General features: G+C 53.0%; 1 long non-coding RNA gene across 6 annotated transcripts; it reads right to left on the bottom strand.

The window, feature by feature from the left end:
* Positions 1–5: 5 nt before the first annotated feature.
* On the bottom strand, positions 6–16,118 carry LOC103662323. 6 transcript variants are annotated; one of them, XR_568412.2, is made up of 7 exons: positions 15,932–16,118; positions 14,229–14,331; positions 11,718–11,954; positions 11,100–11,223; positions 6,898–6,944; positions 1,225–1,383; positions 6–189 (listed from the first exon to the last, which is right to left on the bottom strand). It is a non-coding gene; the product is annotated as an uncharacterized LOC103662323 (long non-coding RNA). The 6 variants fall into 6 exon arrangements; XR_568411.2 differs by lacking the exon at positions 15,932–16,118 and adding an exon at positions 14,446–15,245; XR_005835071.1 differs by lacking the exon at positions 14,229–14,331 and having other exon boundaries at positions 11,718–11,950; positions 15,932–16,114.
* Positions 16,119–16,590: the final 472 nt, after the last annotated feature.

A 16,590-nucleotide genomic window follows, 5' to 3' on the forward strand; every position in this document is an offset into this window, starting at 1 on the left:
AGATGTGACAGGTATAAAAATGCTTTACAATAAAGGTGCAGAAGGAATGCTGGAGATCATTGTCATAATTGGTAGGAGCAGACTGGGGGAACCGTGGGGACTTGGACCAAGAAGTAAGATGCCGTGGTCACCAAATGTTGGTCTGATGGGAAATGGCAGAGCCTCTATCCTTGAGATCTGAGAAAAAGGCTGAGAGAGAGAAAAAAAAAAAATCTGAGTCATGCAGGGTTGAAAGTGACCTGGATGCTCCTTTATTTTTTCTAATGCTCCCTATGATGCAACCACTTACCCCAAATCTTCCAGCTTTGTGACCTTGGCCGTGTTACCCACCTGAGTACTCTGAGCCGCAGTTTCCCCTTCTGTAGAAAGGGTGTAAAATCTGTCTCACTGAGGTATTATGACCATCACTCAAGCTAATTTATTTAAGAGTGCCTAGCACGATCTCTGGTTCAATAAATATTAATTTAAGTAATTCATCTTATCCTCTCCTTTAACCCTTCCTACAGATGAAAACTAGAGGCTCAGAGGCAATAAATGAGTTTCCCGAGGTCACAGAGCTAGTAGCTAATGACGTGGGATAGAAATCAGAATTGGGGGGGGGGGCGCCTGGGTGGCGCAGTCGTTGAGCGTCTGCCTTCGGCTCAGGGCGTGATCCCGGCGTTATGGGATCGAGCCCCACATCAGGCTCTTCTGCTATGAGCCTGCTTCTTCCTCTCCCACTCCCCCTACTTGTGTTCCCTCTCTCGCTGGCTGTCTCTATCTCTGTCGAATAAATAAATAAAATCTTAAAAAAAAAAAAAGAAATCAGAATTTGGGGGCACCTGGCCGGCTCAGTCAGTAGAGCATGTGACTCGATCTCAGGGTCATGAGTTTAAGCCCCACACTGTGCGTGGAACCTACTTAAAATAAATAAATTAATTAATTTTAAAAATCAGAAATTAGGGGCTCAGTCGGTTACGTGTCTGCCTTCGGCTCAGGTCATGACCTCAGGGTGGTGGGATCGAGCCCCGCATTGGGCTCCTTGCTCAGCAGGGAGTCTGCTTCCCCCTCTCCTTCTCCCCTACCCCTAGTGCTCTCGCTTTCTCTCAAATAATAAATAAAATCTTTTTAAAAAGCCCAGAAATCAGAATTTGGTTTTCCAACTCTGTCATTGATACAGAGGGCAATGGTTGGTCAGGAAAGGTAGACTGAAAGGGAAAGCGATGAGATGTGGGCCAGCTGTACCTTGTACACCAAGCACGCTGCCGGGGCCCCAGGCACACAGGAACTGCCTGCCCACTCGCGTTTCCATTCAGTAGACATCTGTTGAACAGCTCCTCGGTGGTGGGTGCCATGACAGACGAGATACGGAGAGGACAAGAAACCACTCCTGCTCTCAAGTTGCTGCGTTTTGGAGAATGAACCAGTTAAAATAAAGCAGAAGGGGATATTCCAGAAAGAGAACAGCATATGAAAAAGCTCAGAGAAGTGAATTATCCTGACACCTTCTGGGAACCATGAACAAGTACATCTTGCTAGAAAGAAGCATTCAAAGATGAGCAGGACAAGACCTCCAGCCACCAGCTGGGTCACCAGCGGCTTTGTGTCCTATGCTAAGGAGCTTGAGTTTTACCCTGAAGAAAACAGAGAGCCTCTGAAGAGTTTGAATTGTGGAAAGAACATTTTGGAAACAGCGTGGGAAGGGACTGGCAGCGGGTAAGGGACTGGCACCTTGGGTCAGGGTTATTCTGTGTGGCCAGTAGAATCCAGCAGAAGCAATGGTCACTTCTGAGGCTAGATCAGAGAAGGACTTCCCCCTTGCACTCTCTTGGATAGCTCAGTCTGGAGGACATGGGAACACCTCTACGGGGAGGTCCACGTGGCAAAGGATTGAGGCCTCGTGCCAACATCCAGCATGGAACTGAGGCCTTCAGACAATAGCCATGAAAATGAGCAAGCCTGGAAGCAGATCCTTCAGCCCCAGTTGAGCTTTCAGATGACTATGGCCCAGGCCGACATCTTTCACTGCAACTTCACGAGATACTTGGAGCCAGAGCTGCCCAGTTAAGTCTTTTCCAGAGTCCTGATTCTCAGAATAATATTCGTTTTTACAAGCCACTAATAGACAACTCATACAGATATCTTGGGAAATTCAGATGAAAATGACATTTTCATAGTTGGGTGTATTGAGTCTGGGGCACAGAACAGAGGTGGGGGACAAAGAGAGGGAAGGTGGGCAATGGTTAAAATTGTGATGTGGGAAACAGTCCTTGGAGAGACGAGGAGAAGGGAAGGAGAAGACAGAAGAGGACAGGATACTAGGACACAGTGTCAGAAGGACAGATGGGCAGAGGGGAGCTGACGAAGGAGGAATGGGAGTGAGGAGGAAAACCACAAGGGAGTGGATGGGGAATTTCCAAAAGGAGGTGTCAAATGGTGTGAAGGTCAGAATTGAAGGTGAGGACTGAGAAATGTCCACTGGGCTTGGCATCTCGGGGGTCATGCAACCTTAGAAGCAGCTTCCTGCAGGTGAAGAAGGCAGACGCGGGACTGCAGGAGTCTAGAGATGACTGGCAGGGGAGGAGGTGGGGATAGAACCACGCGGGCTGCTCCTTGAAGAAGCTTGGCTGGGAAGGGAAGGAGGCAGGGAACTGGAGGGGAATTTGGGGTATGGGAAAGGCTCACCTACTGTGTTTTGTGTTTTTTTTTTAAGATTGATTTATTTATTTTAGAAAGAGAGAGAGAGCACGAGTGGGAGGGGAAGGGGAAAGGGAGAGAGAGAGAATGTCAAGCAGACTGCGCTAAGCGAGAGCTGGACGCTAAGCGAGAGCTGGACATGGGGCTTGATCCCAGGATCCTGAAATCCTGAGATCATGACCGGAGCAGAAACCAGAAACCGAGAGTCAGGATGCTTAACTGACAGCGCCACCCAGAGGCCCCACCTGCTGTGTTTTTAGAGGTAAAGATGCAGGAGAGGGAGGGGCGTGACTGACGTAGAGGCTTCTGGAGGAGGGGGAAAATGGTGTTCAGATCAGGGGTGCGGGCATCAGACTTTAGCCACAGGAATGACTCTCTCTCTCAGCAGAGAGAAAAGATTGGGCAACAATGCAGAGAAATTGTGGGGAGAAGGTGGGGGAGAAGAAAAAGGGGAGGAAAGAAGCAAATTAAAGGAGCTCCTTTCTGATGGTCTCCACTTTCTCTGGGAAGTAGGAAACTCACTGGGGAGAAGGGTTTGGGTTCGGAGGAAGTGTGAGAGTTTGAGTAGCTATTTGTGGGGAGAGGAGGACACGGCTACCAAGGGCCTTGAAGAAGGCTGTCTGGTGGCGGCCCAGAGGAACTTGGGGACTGCTCATCTTCAGGGGCGCTGGCTGCGTTAGTCAGGGTTCTCTGGAGAAACAGAGCAGACAGGATGTGTATATAGAGAGAGGTTTATTTTAAGGAATTGGCTCATGTGGTTGTGGAGGCTTGGCATATCCACAATCTGAAGGGGGAGGCAGGCAGGCTGGAGACCCAGGAAAGAGTTGCAACTGGAGTCCAAAGGTGGTCTGCTGGCTGAATGCCTTCTTTCTAGGGGAGGCAAGAGGGGAGGTCAATCTTTGTTCTATTGGGGCCTTCAACTGATTGGATGAGGCTCACCATACCATGGGGTAATCTGCCTTACCCAAAGTTCTCTGATTTACATGTTCGCCTTATCCAAAAAACACCTTCACAGAGCCATCCAGAATGATGTTTGACAAACTATCCGAGCCCCCTGGCCCAGTCAAGATGACACATAAAATTAACCATCACACTGACCTTGACATTTGGGGAGCTTTTCAAATTATACAACAGCTTGAGTGCAAAGATGATAAAACTGTCAGGTTGTACTGACTCAAGGTTCAGGTTTCCAAGGCATGGAAAGTGCAGGGTGTTGGCAAGAGTGAAGGGCTGGAGATGAAGATGGGGGCTGGTTATGAGAAGGGGTGATGGGTGCAATGGGAAGGAGCACTGAAGAGTGAGGTCGAGGTCGAACAAAGATGTGAGCAGAGAGGAGGAGTGGGGGAGCGTGGACAGGACGACAGAGAGTGGCGGCCATCCAGGTGGCTACCGGGGAAAGCAAGCCGAGGCCCTCACTGCAGCTGAATGGAGCACGAAGTTGTGAGGCCAATGGCGCAGACCCCGGTGTCTCCAGGAGCCAGGCAGATAACAAAAGCAGTAAAACAAGGTGAGTGAAATTGGGGCCAACTGGACAGAGCATAGCAGCAGGAGCTCCGGTTCAAGGAGAAGCGTTCCCTTGCGGAAAGGGGGGCCTAGGACAGTTGTGCCTCCTCTTTTTTCTTTTTTCAAGAGAGGCCAGACATCTGAATTTGTAGGTAACATGCTCTTATTTTCAAATCTAAACTAATATATATTATAAAATATTGTGAGCCCAGCAATAAACATCTTTGAAGCCAGCTTCAGCCCTGGGAACACCAGATTGTGTCATCTGGGACCGGGTGTTAGAACAGGAGAAGGTGGGGGCGCCTGGGTGGCTCAGGCGGTTGGGCGGTTGGGCATCTGCCTTCAGCTCAGGTCATGGTCCTGGGGTCCTGGGATGGAGCCCCATGTCGGGCTCCTTGCTCGGTGGGAGTCTGCTTCTCCCTCTGCTCCCTGCTCATGCTCTCTCTCACTATCTTTCTCTTTCAAATAGATAGATAGATAAATAAACAAACAAACAAACAAACAAACAAAAAGTCTTAAAAAGAACAGGAGTAGGTGTTTTGCTAGAGCGCAAGGAGGAAGGATATTTGAGGTTGAGGGGATAGAGTCTGGAGGGCTGTTGAAGCAACCAGTGGTTCGGTGTCACCAGTGGCCAGAGCCCTGGCGAGGAGGGCTTGTGATGGAAGGGGAGGGAGAGGAGGAACAGACACAAAGAAGCAACTGCCCTGCAAAGGCCTGGCACACCATGTTTTCCACGGACAGTGAGGAGCCTCTGATGGGGCTGGAGTAGGGAAGGGGCAAAATTCAGTTTGGTTGGAGAAAGATTATTGTGGGAGAAGGTGGAGGCTTCATTGTGGGGTCATTAACCCTCTCCTTAGGCCTGAAGGAGAGCTAACCCAGCCAAGAAATAATGGTGGCCGAATTAACACGAATTAATTTATTCAGGAAATGTTTATTAAATGCCTTTGCACCAGTCACTGTGCTGAGTACTGGGCATTCAGAGGTGAACAAGATTGCTCTCCCGGAAATTATGGTATAATGGGAAATACTGGAGTCCACTCAACTACACTGCAGCAGGACTTTAGTAGAAAAAGTAATGCTAACAGTTATTATTTACCGAGTATTTACCACATGTCAAGCACTGCCCTAAGTCCATCATTTGTTTTCTTGCTTAATCCTCATTGCAATCTCCAGGGGGGTGGGGGGATGGGTACTGTTATTATCCTCATTGTATTAATGAGGAAACTAAGGTCAGAGACATTAAATGACTTGCCAAAGAGGCTCCTCATGGAAGGGGCAACTCCAATGGGCTTGGGCAGTCCTGGAGGGCTTCTTGGAGGAAATAGTAAATAAGCGAAGCTCTGAAAGTTGAGCAGGAGTTTGAAGGGTGAAGATGGAGGGAGGGAAGGGGGAGAGGGTTGGTTCTTCTAGGCGGAGAGAGCTGCAAAGCCTCAGTAAAGGACTGGGAGGTTTCGAGTGCAATTTGGGGAAGTCTTTGGAGAAGTAGCCAGGACCAGATGAAGAGCTTTGTAAGCCCCTTTAAAGAATTTTGATTTTTTAAAAAAGAATTTTAATTTTTATCCTAAGGATAAAAAGAAGCCGTTGAAGGGTTTTATTATTTTTTTTAAAGATTTTATTTATTTGACAGAGAGAGAGACAGCCAGTGAGAGAGGGAACACAAGCAGGGGGAGTGGGAGAGGAAGAAGCAGGCTCATAGCGGAGGAGCCTGATGTGGGGCTCGATCCCATAACGCCGGGGATCACGCCCTGAGCTGAAGGCAGACGCTTAACGACTGCACCACCCAGGCGCCCCCGTTGAAGGGTTTTAAACTGGAGAGCGTCAGGATTAAATCTGTATCTTAAAAAGGCGGTTTTGCTGCAGTGTAGAGATTGTGCTGGATGAGTAGCTGGGAGATATTCTAGATGTCTCTTGACACACTGCTGCGATACGATTCTGGGAAAAAAACACCAGAGAGGGAATTTTGGGGTGATGGTTGGATCGGGAGGGCTATGGGACAGGGTGGGGAGCAGAGTGAAGGATGCCTCCCAGGCCCGGCTTGGGGAGCTGGGCGGACTGGGCAGAAGGTGGCACTGTCACTAGCTGGGGTTCCAGGGGTGAGGGGGAGGGAAATTGTGGGGAGGGGTTGGAGATCTCTCACTTTTAAACTCGCTGAATTGAAGTGCCTGAGGGACACCCAGGGGGAGGTGTGTGGAAGGCGCTGGATGCTGGTCTAGAGCTCAGGAAGGCTTCCGGCACAGGTGTGACAGCTCCAGCCTGCCTCGGGGAGGAGCACCGGCCAGTGAAAAGACAAGAGCAAGGTCAGCGCCTGGGGAGCACCATCAGGGTCAAAGGGAAAGAGGCGCCTGCAAAGAGGACCGAGAAGCTTCCCTCAAAAGAAAAAGAGGAGCCAGGAGGGCGTGGTATCCCAGGTACCCAAAGAAGAATGCTTCCAGGGACCATGCTCCCCAGCAAACTGGTTCACAGGAATGGGAGAGAGTTGAAATGTGCTCCTTGGCTCGGGCAAGTGGGCGTCATGGAGATTGCTGCCATCTGGGAGTGATGGTGTGTGAATGAGGGCAACTGGGGTGGGCACGAGGGTGTTGAGGGACTGACTTTCTGGGTGGAGCTGGGTCTGGGATTCCCTGAAGGGCTAAGAGACCAAAGGCCTAGGGAGGGCAGGTGTGAAGGGGGAGGGTAGGAAGAATCTTCTCCTCCACCCCCACTGCCACAGTTCCTTACCCACTTGTACCTCAGGCTGGGTCCCCTTCCTGGTTGTCTGTAGGAACCTATGGTGAGCACAGAGAAGGAGGTCAGGAGGGGCTTCCTGGGATATTGGTGGAGTGTGGAGAAGGGGTGAACTGACGCAGAAGTAAGCGGGTCTGGGGCAGCCTTCCCTTCAGGCCCGAGGAAGGAGCTCTATTCCCTCCTCCCCCTCTACCGGGGTGTGCGGCAGGGACCTGGGAGCTCAAGCCCAGGGAACAGGGGACCCAACAGAATTGTGCCCTGTAGCCCCCACTCTTGGGGTCCAGCCATGGCTGACCCCCCTCCACTTCCGGGTCAGGCTGTGGCTCCAGCCAGTCCCCAGAGAGAACAGGGAGGTGTTTCAAGGTGGCTGCTAGGAGGAAAAGCAAGGGTAGGGGAAGGGGCCGAATCCTTCGGAATCCCACCCCACCCTCTGGCACAGCTACCCGAGGTCGCAGCCCCGAACTCTGCCTTCTCCCATCTCCTCGGGCCCTGTTTGCTATGCACAGCAGATCCGGTGCCCTTTACAAAACGGTTATTTGTACAGAAGCCCGAGGGAGGGGGAGCGAGACCGCGTCCCCCCCCACAGCCACTCGCACTTGCAGGGACCTGCCCCCAGTCACACTCGCTCACCAGCTCAGAGGCTGCAAGCCTGAGTGCTCCCCACTCGGCCTTGCTGGAAGTTTCTCCTCAGCTCTGCCGGAAACGCCTGCCTCAGAGCTTCCCCTCACCCCCACCAGCCTCTCCCCCTCAGCCCTTCCTCCCCACTCCCCTAGCCCTGCGTTCTGCACTCCCCTGCTCCCCCCACTTCGCCTAGAGCCACGTGGGCTGCCTCGGCTGTGGCGCATTTGCCTCAAGTGTCCCCAGTTCTCTATCTCCAAGAATGGAGTGAGAGCCTTGAACTGGCCCTCCCCGGCGCCTCCCCTCCTGCCCGTCCTGTCCTAAGGGTGCCCGGAACGCTGGGCGTGGGAAGCGGGTGGTGGAAGGTAGCAGGCAGGGGGTGGGAGGGTGGGGGGGCAGAGGGGGAGCAAGGATGGCAGTAAATGGCTTTGAAGCAGACGAGCCAGGACTACACACCCCAGCTCCCGAGCTGCTACTTTCCAGCTTGGGACCCTGATCTCAGTTTCCTCTCTGTCTATGGAGGCGGTACCCCTCCTCGAGGGGCTGTGGTGAGGCCTTAGAGATCCCGGCCTGAGCGGCCCGCACAGGGTCTGGCACACGGTAGGTTCTTACAACAAGTCCCCTCCCCTCTCTTCACGGGGTGGGGGGTGCTCTGAGGAAGAGGTAGGAGGACAGAAACTAGGGTGGATGGAGAGAGCTGTCCCGGAGCCAGCCAGCGAGGCGCACTGGGGGTGGGGTACAGATCTGTTCTGTGTCAGCCCAGGGTGGAGAGGAGCAGAGAAAGTGCCAGAGCCCCAGCCCCTCCCAGGCTTCTGTTCTGTCTGCACTCCTTGGACTGGCCTTGGGGAGCCCTCTGGGAAAGGCAGTCCTCAGGCCAGGGGGAGGGCTGGGGGGGGCGGGCCTGGTGTGGGGGCACAGCCTCTGGGTCTTGAACGACCCCCTCCCCACTCCCCCAACTCATAATCCGATTTCTATTCCTACTCCCTCCTCTGGACCCGTCGCCATGGCAACAGTTTTCTCAGTTGCACTTCATCAGTTTCTCGGCAAATCTTTTTTTCTGCCCCCTCCTTCAGTCTCTTTTTCTCCTCCATCAGCCTGCATTTCTACATACTCACAGTGCTCACCTTGCGCTTTATCCCCCTCCTTCTCTGTTCCTCTCTGGCTCTCCCTCTGTCCCCGCCCTGCTTCTGTCCAAATCTCTCTTTTTACAGCTCCCCTCCTGTCTCTCCCTTTTCAAGCCCCTGATTGTAGCAACAAGCTAGAGGCTGTTGGCTAGACAAGAACTTGAGTCCTTCTGATAGCAGGGCCATGGAGCAGAGAGTCCTGGAGGGGTGGGGTTTGGGTGCCAGTGCGCTCTGGACCGAGGCCTGTGATGTCAAGGTGAACATAAGGTCGTGTTCATCTGTTTGGCTCTGACGGGGGGGGGGGGAGCCCTCTTGGGCACTTTCTCCTCCAGTCCTTCTCCTGCTGCCCATAGCTCCACTTAGATCTCCACCTGCTCACCGGTCAGATCCACTGGGATGTCCTACTATCCGGCCTGCTTCCACCACTCTAAACACGCACCCTTCCTCCCTAATTCATCACCCCTCTATGTATTTCCCTGTTGCTGCCCGCGTCTCCTCTCTCTGTCATTCCCCACATCATCCAAGGTGAATCTATTCTCCTTTTGAAACGTCATCACATCTGCTTCTAGCCCTCTACCATTTCGTAGATGTGGCCATGGACCAAGCAGCGAGCAAAGTCAATCTGGGCCTCGCTAGAGGTTCACTTCACACTTGGGACTTTTTACTCGGGTCTATCATAAATGTAGACCCCCAGAAACCAAACCTGTCCTAAACACGACTTTCTTCTCTCCTCCTTCCTTCCCCTGCGTTTTCTTCTTAATTTATTGACAGCCTATTAGGTATAAGGGTTTTCATATATATCATCTCATTTAATTGCCACGGTAATCTATAGAGTAGGTATTATCCCATCCTACAGGAGAAGAAACTGATCCTGAGTGGCTAAAGTAATTTGCTCAAAGTTCTACAACTAGAACGTGACGGAGCTAGGACTCAAATTTGGATCTGTAAAGTTCCAAAGTTAGTGTTTTGCTTTATTTTTTGGCTATATCAACCTGCTTCCATAAGGCTTTTGTACTCAAAAACCTTCTAAATTTTCTTATTCCTCCTTTAGGCTTTTGAGACTCATGATGATGTGACCCCATCCCCCCTACAAAGCCATGTGTCTTCTTACTTCTCGATGTGACACTGATTGGTACCAACCAGGAGAACATTTGTGTGTTTTAGGGTTTTGTCTTCATCCCTGTCCTGTTAAATATTTTTATTACTATCTTATATGAAAACACAGTATCACGTTTCACACATATAAGCCGGAGAGATAGTAAGCACTTTGAAGGACAAGATAAGGATCCCAAAATCATCTCCATGCAAAGAATGTCAGGCCAACTTAACAAGATGAAATGATCGGAGGTCTATGTAAGATCTCAGCAATGCATAATGGACCAGACATGGCTTAGAAGCAGTTCAGGTGAAAAAAAAAAAAAAAAAAAAAAAGCAGCAGCAGCAATTCAGGTGAAACAGAATCACAGAGTCGAGGGGTTTAGTAAGTTCAGTTTACGTCATCAGCATAATATGGTTGCCAAAAGTAAACTCAATGTCAGGCCATATGAACAGAGATATAGTGTTTGGAATAAAGGAGAGGATTGATAGTCCTGCTTTACTGTAAGTTGGCCAGGTGTCTGTTTAGTGAACTGGGAATGTTGAGGTTGGAGAGGAGGGTCAGGAGCCATTAAAGCTCAAATATGTGAAAGGCTATCATGGGGAGGAAGGGTTAGACTCACATTGTGTGATCCCAGGAGGCAGTGTGTGGCCTAACAAGGGCAGACCACTGGAAGACAGGGCTCAGCTCAAAGGAAGGCAAAACAAATGTTCGTTCATTCGGGCGCCTGACCGGCTCAGTCAGCAGAACATGTAACTCTTGGTGTCAGGGTTGTGAGTTCAAACCCCATGGTGGGCCTAGAGCTTACTTTAAATAAATAAATAAATAAATAAATAAATAAATAAATAAATAAAACTTTGAATTAAAAAAAAACCCCACAAGTGTTCATAAATGGAACGGGCTGCCTTGGGAGACGGGAAGCTCCCCGCTACTGGAGGTGTTCAAGATGGTCACACACTGCTTGCCAGGGGTGTTGGAGGGGGTGGTGTGCGTGGCAGAAAGAACCTGAACCAGGTAGTTGGTCTTCGTTGAGGCCCCTTCCCACCAAAATCTGTGATCCCTCCTGCTTTTGTTCTTTCCGTGCCCCTCACCAAGCCCTGTGCTCCCCGGACCCAGGTCAGTCTCCTCTTTCTCCGCAGGGCTCCCCGAGGTTGCAACCTGAACACATTCCATCAAGCCCACCCCTTTTCATTATGGAGCATCTTTTATTGTTTTAACTGTGCCACCTATGAGCTCCTTGAGGGCAGGTGCCTGTTGTAACTGTTACAGGATCAAAACTTCTTTATCACTGACTGTTCTCAGCCTCCCTCTGTCTCCCCTCCCCTCCCCTCCCCCACCAAGATAATTTTATCCCTCACCTGTTGTTGGAAATCTTGTCTTAGCCTGCTCAATTCCAGAGCTTCTGTGATACAGAACTGGGAGAATAGCAGGTGAGAGACAGGAGGCAGGGGCGAGGCAGTTTTCTTGTGTGTTAGGGAGAATCTGGGGAATGGGTGAAAGAAAAGGACAATAATGAAGCCTGACAGGCTAAACCAGTCCATATGATAAGGGGAGGAGAGCGGGCAAAGAGAGGCAGAGAGCTGTGTGGACTACCGGACTACCGGGGACAGAGCTTGCCGCAGAGTGAGTGGGCCGCTGTAAGGGGTAGCAGAATAGAAGACGAAAGGGGATTTTAACAAGCGGTGCCGTAGGTTACGAATTGGATCACCAGGAGATTCAAGTAAATGTTGGGATTCCTTTTTGAAATGATTTTTGGTAGTGGGAAATTATTTGGGTTGTGGGGTCCCAGAATATATTCAGGTTTTAGATCCTGCAACTTTTGCGGGATCCAGCATAGGGCGTAGGCACCCCATGAGGCAGGACCCCAGGGTGTAGGCACCCCATGAGGCAGGACCCCAGTCCCAGCAGACAAAGCAGACGGGGTCCCGAGGCTGTGGGATTCTGCCCAAAAGACGGGAACGTTAGGCTTCTCTTACCTCAGCGGCATGTCTTGTAAACCCATCTCCTGATCTGGGACTTCAAGTTCCGAATGCCCTAGCAGTTAGAGTCGGTTATGGGTCTTGACAGATGGAGAACATGAGCCCCAGGAAAGGCCATCAGCTTGCTCGAAGTCACAGGGCAGGTTTGAGGCCTCACTGGACTGGCACTACGCCGGGCTTGGGGATTGGTCCACAGTCCAGATATGCCATTTTTCCACTGGGCCAGAGAGCTACCTGCATGTAAAGAGAGTCCTGATGAGAGAGAAGGGGGGTGCAGGGGCAGCTGAGCACCCCTCCCTGTGTTCAGAGTCCTGCACCAGGCTCTGGGGGATGTCCAGATAAGGAGGCCAAGCCTGCCTTCCCAGATCGCGTGGCCTCGCAGGGAAAGGAGCCAGACACAGGAAGAAGTCCAATGGAAAGTTGGAAGCAAGCACTGCAATGATGTGTGGGAAGGGTCTGGGCTGGGAGTCAGGAGGCCTGGGCACCACTGCCAGCCATCACCCTATCACCATTCTGGGCCTCAGTTTCCTCACCTGTGAACAGTGGTTTGTTTTTTTTTAATTAATTAATTTATGGGGGGTGAGGGGCAGAAGGAGAGGGAGAGTCTTAGGGAGACTGCACTGAGCACGGAGCTGATGCAGGGCTCCATCTCAGGACTCTTGAGATCAGGATCTGAGCCCGAAACCAAGGGTGGGAGGCTTCACCGACTGAGCCACCCGGGCGCCCCCACCTGTGAATATTTTCTTAAAAACGAAAGCTCTCTAGTGCTACAGAGAAGAGCAAATGAATGCAGTAACCTGAGTGCTTCTCCCCATGCTCGCCCCTCCCACAATCTCAGAAAGGCTCTTGCCCCTCAGGTGATGGCAGAAATTAGAATGTTCCCGGGCCTCAGAACTGCTCCGCACCATGCAAGGTGAGGCGGTGAGGTGTAGGAGGTGACATGTGGCTTTCTCTGGGCCCCTGCCTCTGGTAGCCTCTCCTGGGCTTCGGAGGCCACCATCCCCCTCCCCAAGCCCACCAGAGCTAGGTGTGTTTCTCTCTCAACTAACCAAGGCTGCTGTTTAATTGTTATCTTCCTGATAAAGAGACTGAAGATAAACTCATCCGACCCTTTTGGTTTACATTTGAAAAAAACTAAGGCCCCTGAGACAGGGTGTGACTAGGCCAGGGTCACATGTGACTTGGCCAAGGTCACGTACTCTCCGCTCTCTGGTCGGTCTTCTTTCTCTGGGGACTTGGGGAATTCATCGGGAAGGGATTGTTTGGGGGGGCACCTGGCTGGCTCTGTCAGTAGAACATGGAACTCTTGTTCTCGGGTGGGTGTAGAGATTACCGAAAAAACAAAATCTTTAAAAAATAAAAAGAAAGAAAAGAAATGGGTTGTTTGGGAATGCAGCCTTAGAGATCCCTCCGTCCTCCCTGGTAAAGGCTGGTGAGATCCCTTGCTGGGATCCTGGTCTATCTTTACGCCTCCAGGGAATGTCCTGTCGGCCTGGACAGAACCACACCTTAGGTGGGTTAAATCTCAGCTCAGTTGTTGCTCCCTGCGTTCGGAGGAAACTTTCCAGACTCCGAAGTCCAGGATAGGGGTCTCTCTGAAGTACTCCCCAAGGCTTTATGACAACAAATTGAGATCACTTGTTTGCTTGTCTGTCCCCAACTAGACTGCAGGCTCTGAGGGCAAGGACAGTATCTGTGCTGTTCACCGACGTATACCTATTGTATGGTCCAGTGCCTGGCACATAGTAGGTCCTCAAAGTGGGTTTTTGAATGAATAAGTAGATGGGGTTGGTCAGAGCAGGATTCCAGGAGGAAAAGGCAAATGCTGAGGCAGGTGTCACAGCCTGAAAGGAGGACAGAATTGTCCCTGTTTGGGTGAAGTGCCCCTAGAAAAAGGAAGTCTTAGACGATAATGGGAAATGGGGAGAGGCAGGGAAGTAAGGCAACTGAAAGGGAAAACGAAGAAGGAAGGAAGCCTGCAAGAGCATGACCTTCAGTAACCTGGGAGGGCTTCTGGGTGGAGGGGAGGAAGGGTCTCAGTCCTGAGGGTGAGAAAGGGAAGTGGTTGTGAGCACCCAGAATCCTTCAAGAGGGGTTCTTTTAGGAGGAGAAACCCAGAGGGCAGCTTGGCTGGAGGGGAGGGAAGCTGAAGTGCAGCAGGGTAACTGGTAGGAGCTTTGAAGCCTGGCTACAGGTCTGAATTTGATGCTGGGGTCTGGAGGGAATGGGCGTTCTGGGAAGGCTGGGGGCACAGAAAGAAAAAGAAGGTGAGGAGCAGCTTCCTTTGACCCCCTCTATTAGGTTGAGGCCCTGGGAGGACAGGGCTATGTCTTCTGTCCCCCGTCGCCCCCAGTCCTTCTCCAGTCTCTGGGCACTTGGAACCCACAAGGAGAGTCCCCTTGGGCAAAGCTCTGGAAGTGGCTGAGGCAGCCTGCTGAGTGGGGGTGACAGGGCAGGCATTGTGGGAGCTCCCTCCTTCCCCGAGTCTTCCCAGAGGATTCCCTTTACCTCCGCAAGTGCTATTCTTTCGGGAGCAGTACTCTGTCTCCAAAGTCCTTCTTCACCCATCCCCACCTGAGCATAGCTTGCGCCAGCAACTGCTAAGCCAGATCTAGCCACCAGGGGGCAAAAAAAAAAGCAGCCCATAGGTCAGTGTCCCTCCACCTCCACCCCCCACCCCCTCCCCCGCCCCCCCACCTGAAGGCCGAGATGGGCGGTGCCTCACCTGGCTCTCACGCGGAGTCGGGTAGCCCCGTTAACCCCTCCCTGCCCAGCCTGGGTTACTTCCCTCAGGCAGAGTCATTCAGAGAAGGCAACTCTGATGGTGCAGGGGGTGTTGCCCAAGAAAGGGGCTAGGGTGGAGACGAAATCAGGGTTTCCAGTTGTTCAGGCCCTTGTCCCAGCCGGAGCTGGCGGAGGCCAGCATTCCCTGCCTCAGTCGGGAGCTCTCTCCGCAGAAAGGTGAAGGAGCCCCCTGGAGGCAAAAGAGGCTTGGGCTGCGGTCACCTGCGTGGGGCCGCACCGGGGATAACAGAGAATGCTGGGGCAGCCACAGAAGCCAGACTTCCGGGTTCTCCGCAGCCTTCCGCCTGTCAGAGACCTTTGTAACAACTAGTGGTGGGGGGAGGGTGGCCAAAGAGTGGAGGGAAAGACACAGAGGACTGGGGTGGCGGGAGTGTAGACAATTAAGATTTGGCAGCAGAATGGGCCAGATCACAACGCTCTCAGGTGCCGGGTTTTGTGCGTCTCTCCTGGAGTACCAGGCAGCCAGCCTTCCAGGGCTCTGACCAGCCCAAATCCCGAGATTGCATTCCGGGCCACAAGGGGTTAAACAGTGGTGGGAGTGGGGTCCGGAGTCCCTCCCTCCTTCCCTCCCTCCCAGCGTCACCACCTCGGAGTCCACCAGGCTGGCACTCAAGGAGTTAAGTCTGCCCGCAATCTGCAAGACTGGAGCCGGGGAGGGGGAGGAGGGGGGAGAGAAGGGGGGAGAGAAGAAGGGGGAAGCAGACTGCAGGGAGACAGCGCCAGGAACCCCCTCCCCAGGGACCTGGCCCCTGGGCCCCCAGCCCCAAAAGAGGCCCTGCCCTCCCCGGGGTCGTGCTCTCTTCCCCCGCCCTGCCTCCGCCCTCCAGCTTTGTGTCCCCAGGAGGGTGGGCTGCAGGATTTCCAGCCAAGCCTTGGCTGCCTGCTCAGTTTTTCCAAACCCTCCAGTCGGGGAAGGCGGGAGCCCTGTCAGGATAAGAGTCCCTCCCCCCAATGCCCCCGCCGGCCCCCTCTCCCAGCCTTTTTCCTGCCCCCGCACCTTTCCCAAACTTCTTTCCCTTTCTGATCCTGGCCCCTGCGCCCCCTATCCCCACCTCTACTGGCTCCCAAGCTCCAAGTTCAGGTTGGAGGGGCCAGGTGGGTCCCATAGTCCTGGCGAGGCGCTGGTAAAGCCAAACTCCTCAGGCCGACACTGAGACCTGCTGGGCGCCAGCCCGACTCCCAGCCTTGGCGCCCGCCCCATCCCAAGACGTGGCCCCAGGTCCACCCGGGAAGGTGGGCCAGGGGTCTCCCGCCCCGGGATGGAGGTGGTGCCGGGGGCGCCGGCAGAGCTCGGCAGCGGACTCTGGGCGGCTGGTGCCAGGCTTTGGGGCACGCTTCGAGGAGGGGGCAAAGTGTTCCGAGCGCTGGCACGGTTCTGTCCAGCAGGTCTATTATATAATAATCACCATCTATCAGGAAGCCAGGCAGCTGGAGTGAGTGGGGAAGCCAGGATGCCCGGATCCGCTCCTCCTCCAGGCCCAGGAAGGTATCTCCACCAAGATGGGGGTGTGGGCGCTGCCCAGAAGTGAAATGATGTGGGGGTCGAGGGGCAAGTGAGGGGCCCTGGGCAGTCCGAAGGCGGCCCCGAAAACCCCGCCCCCAGAACGCTGACTGACAGTGCTCTGAGCCAATGATTGAAGTCACTGTAGGGCTCAAAGTTAACCCTTTCTTGGGTCCTTAGTTGCTTTAGGGGATTAGAGTCCCTTCCCAGGAACTGTTCTGCAGTCCTGAATCCCTCCCACTTGTTTGAGGTCGGTGAGGAGTCCCAGCTGGAGGATCCTTGCGTCCTAATCACCTCGCGAAGTAATCTCAGACAATCAGGAGCCCTAGCGCCGCGCCGCCCAACCCTCCACCCCTGCCTCCAGTCCCGGAGTAAATTGTATTACACGATGTGGTTGTGTGTGTACACTCTGTGGTTCCAGAGCCAGGCCCGCATGGCGCTGGCACACCCACCCTGAGCCACGAACAGGCCCCCTCACACCCCTATGCCCATGCCGGCACTTCCACCAACACTCGCTGACACACCTGTGACACTCCTCGTGACACAGTGACACACAGATACATG

This window comes from Ursus maritimus, unplaced genomic scaffold, assembly GCF_017311325.1.
Source record: "Ursus maritimus isolate PB19 unplaced genomic scaffold, ASM1731132v1 scaffold_16, whole genome shotgun sequence".
Classification (NCBI taxonomy): Eukaryota; Metazoa; Chordata; class Mammalia; order Carnivora; family Ursidae; genus Ursus; species Ursus maritimus.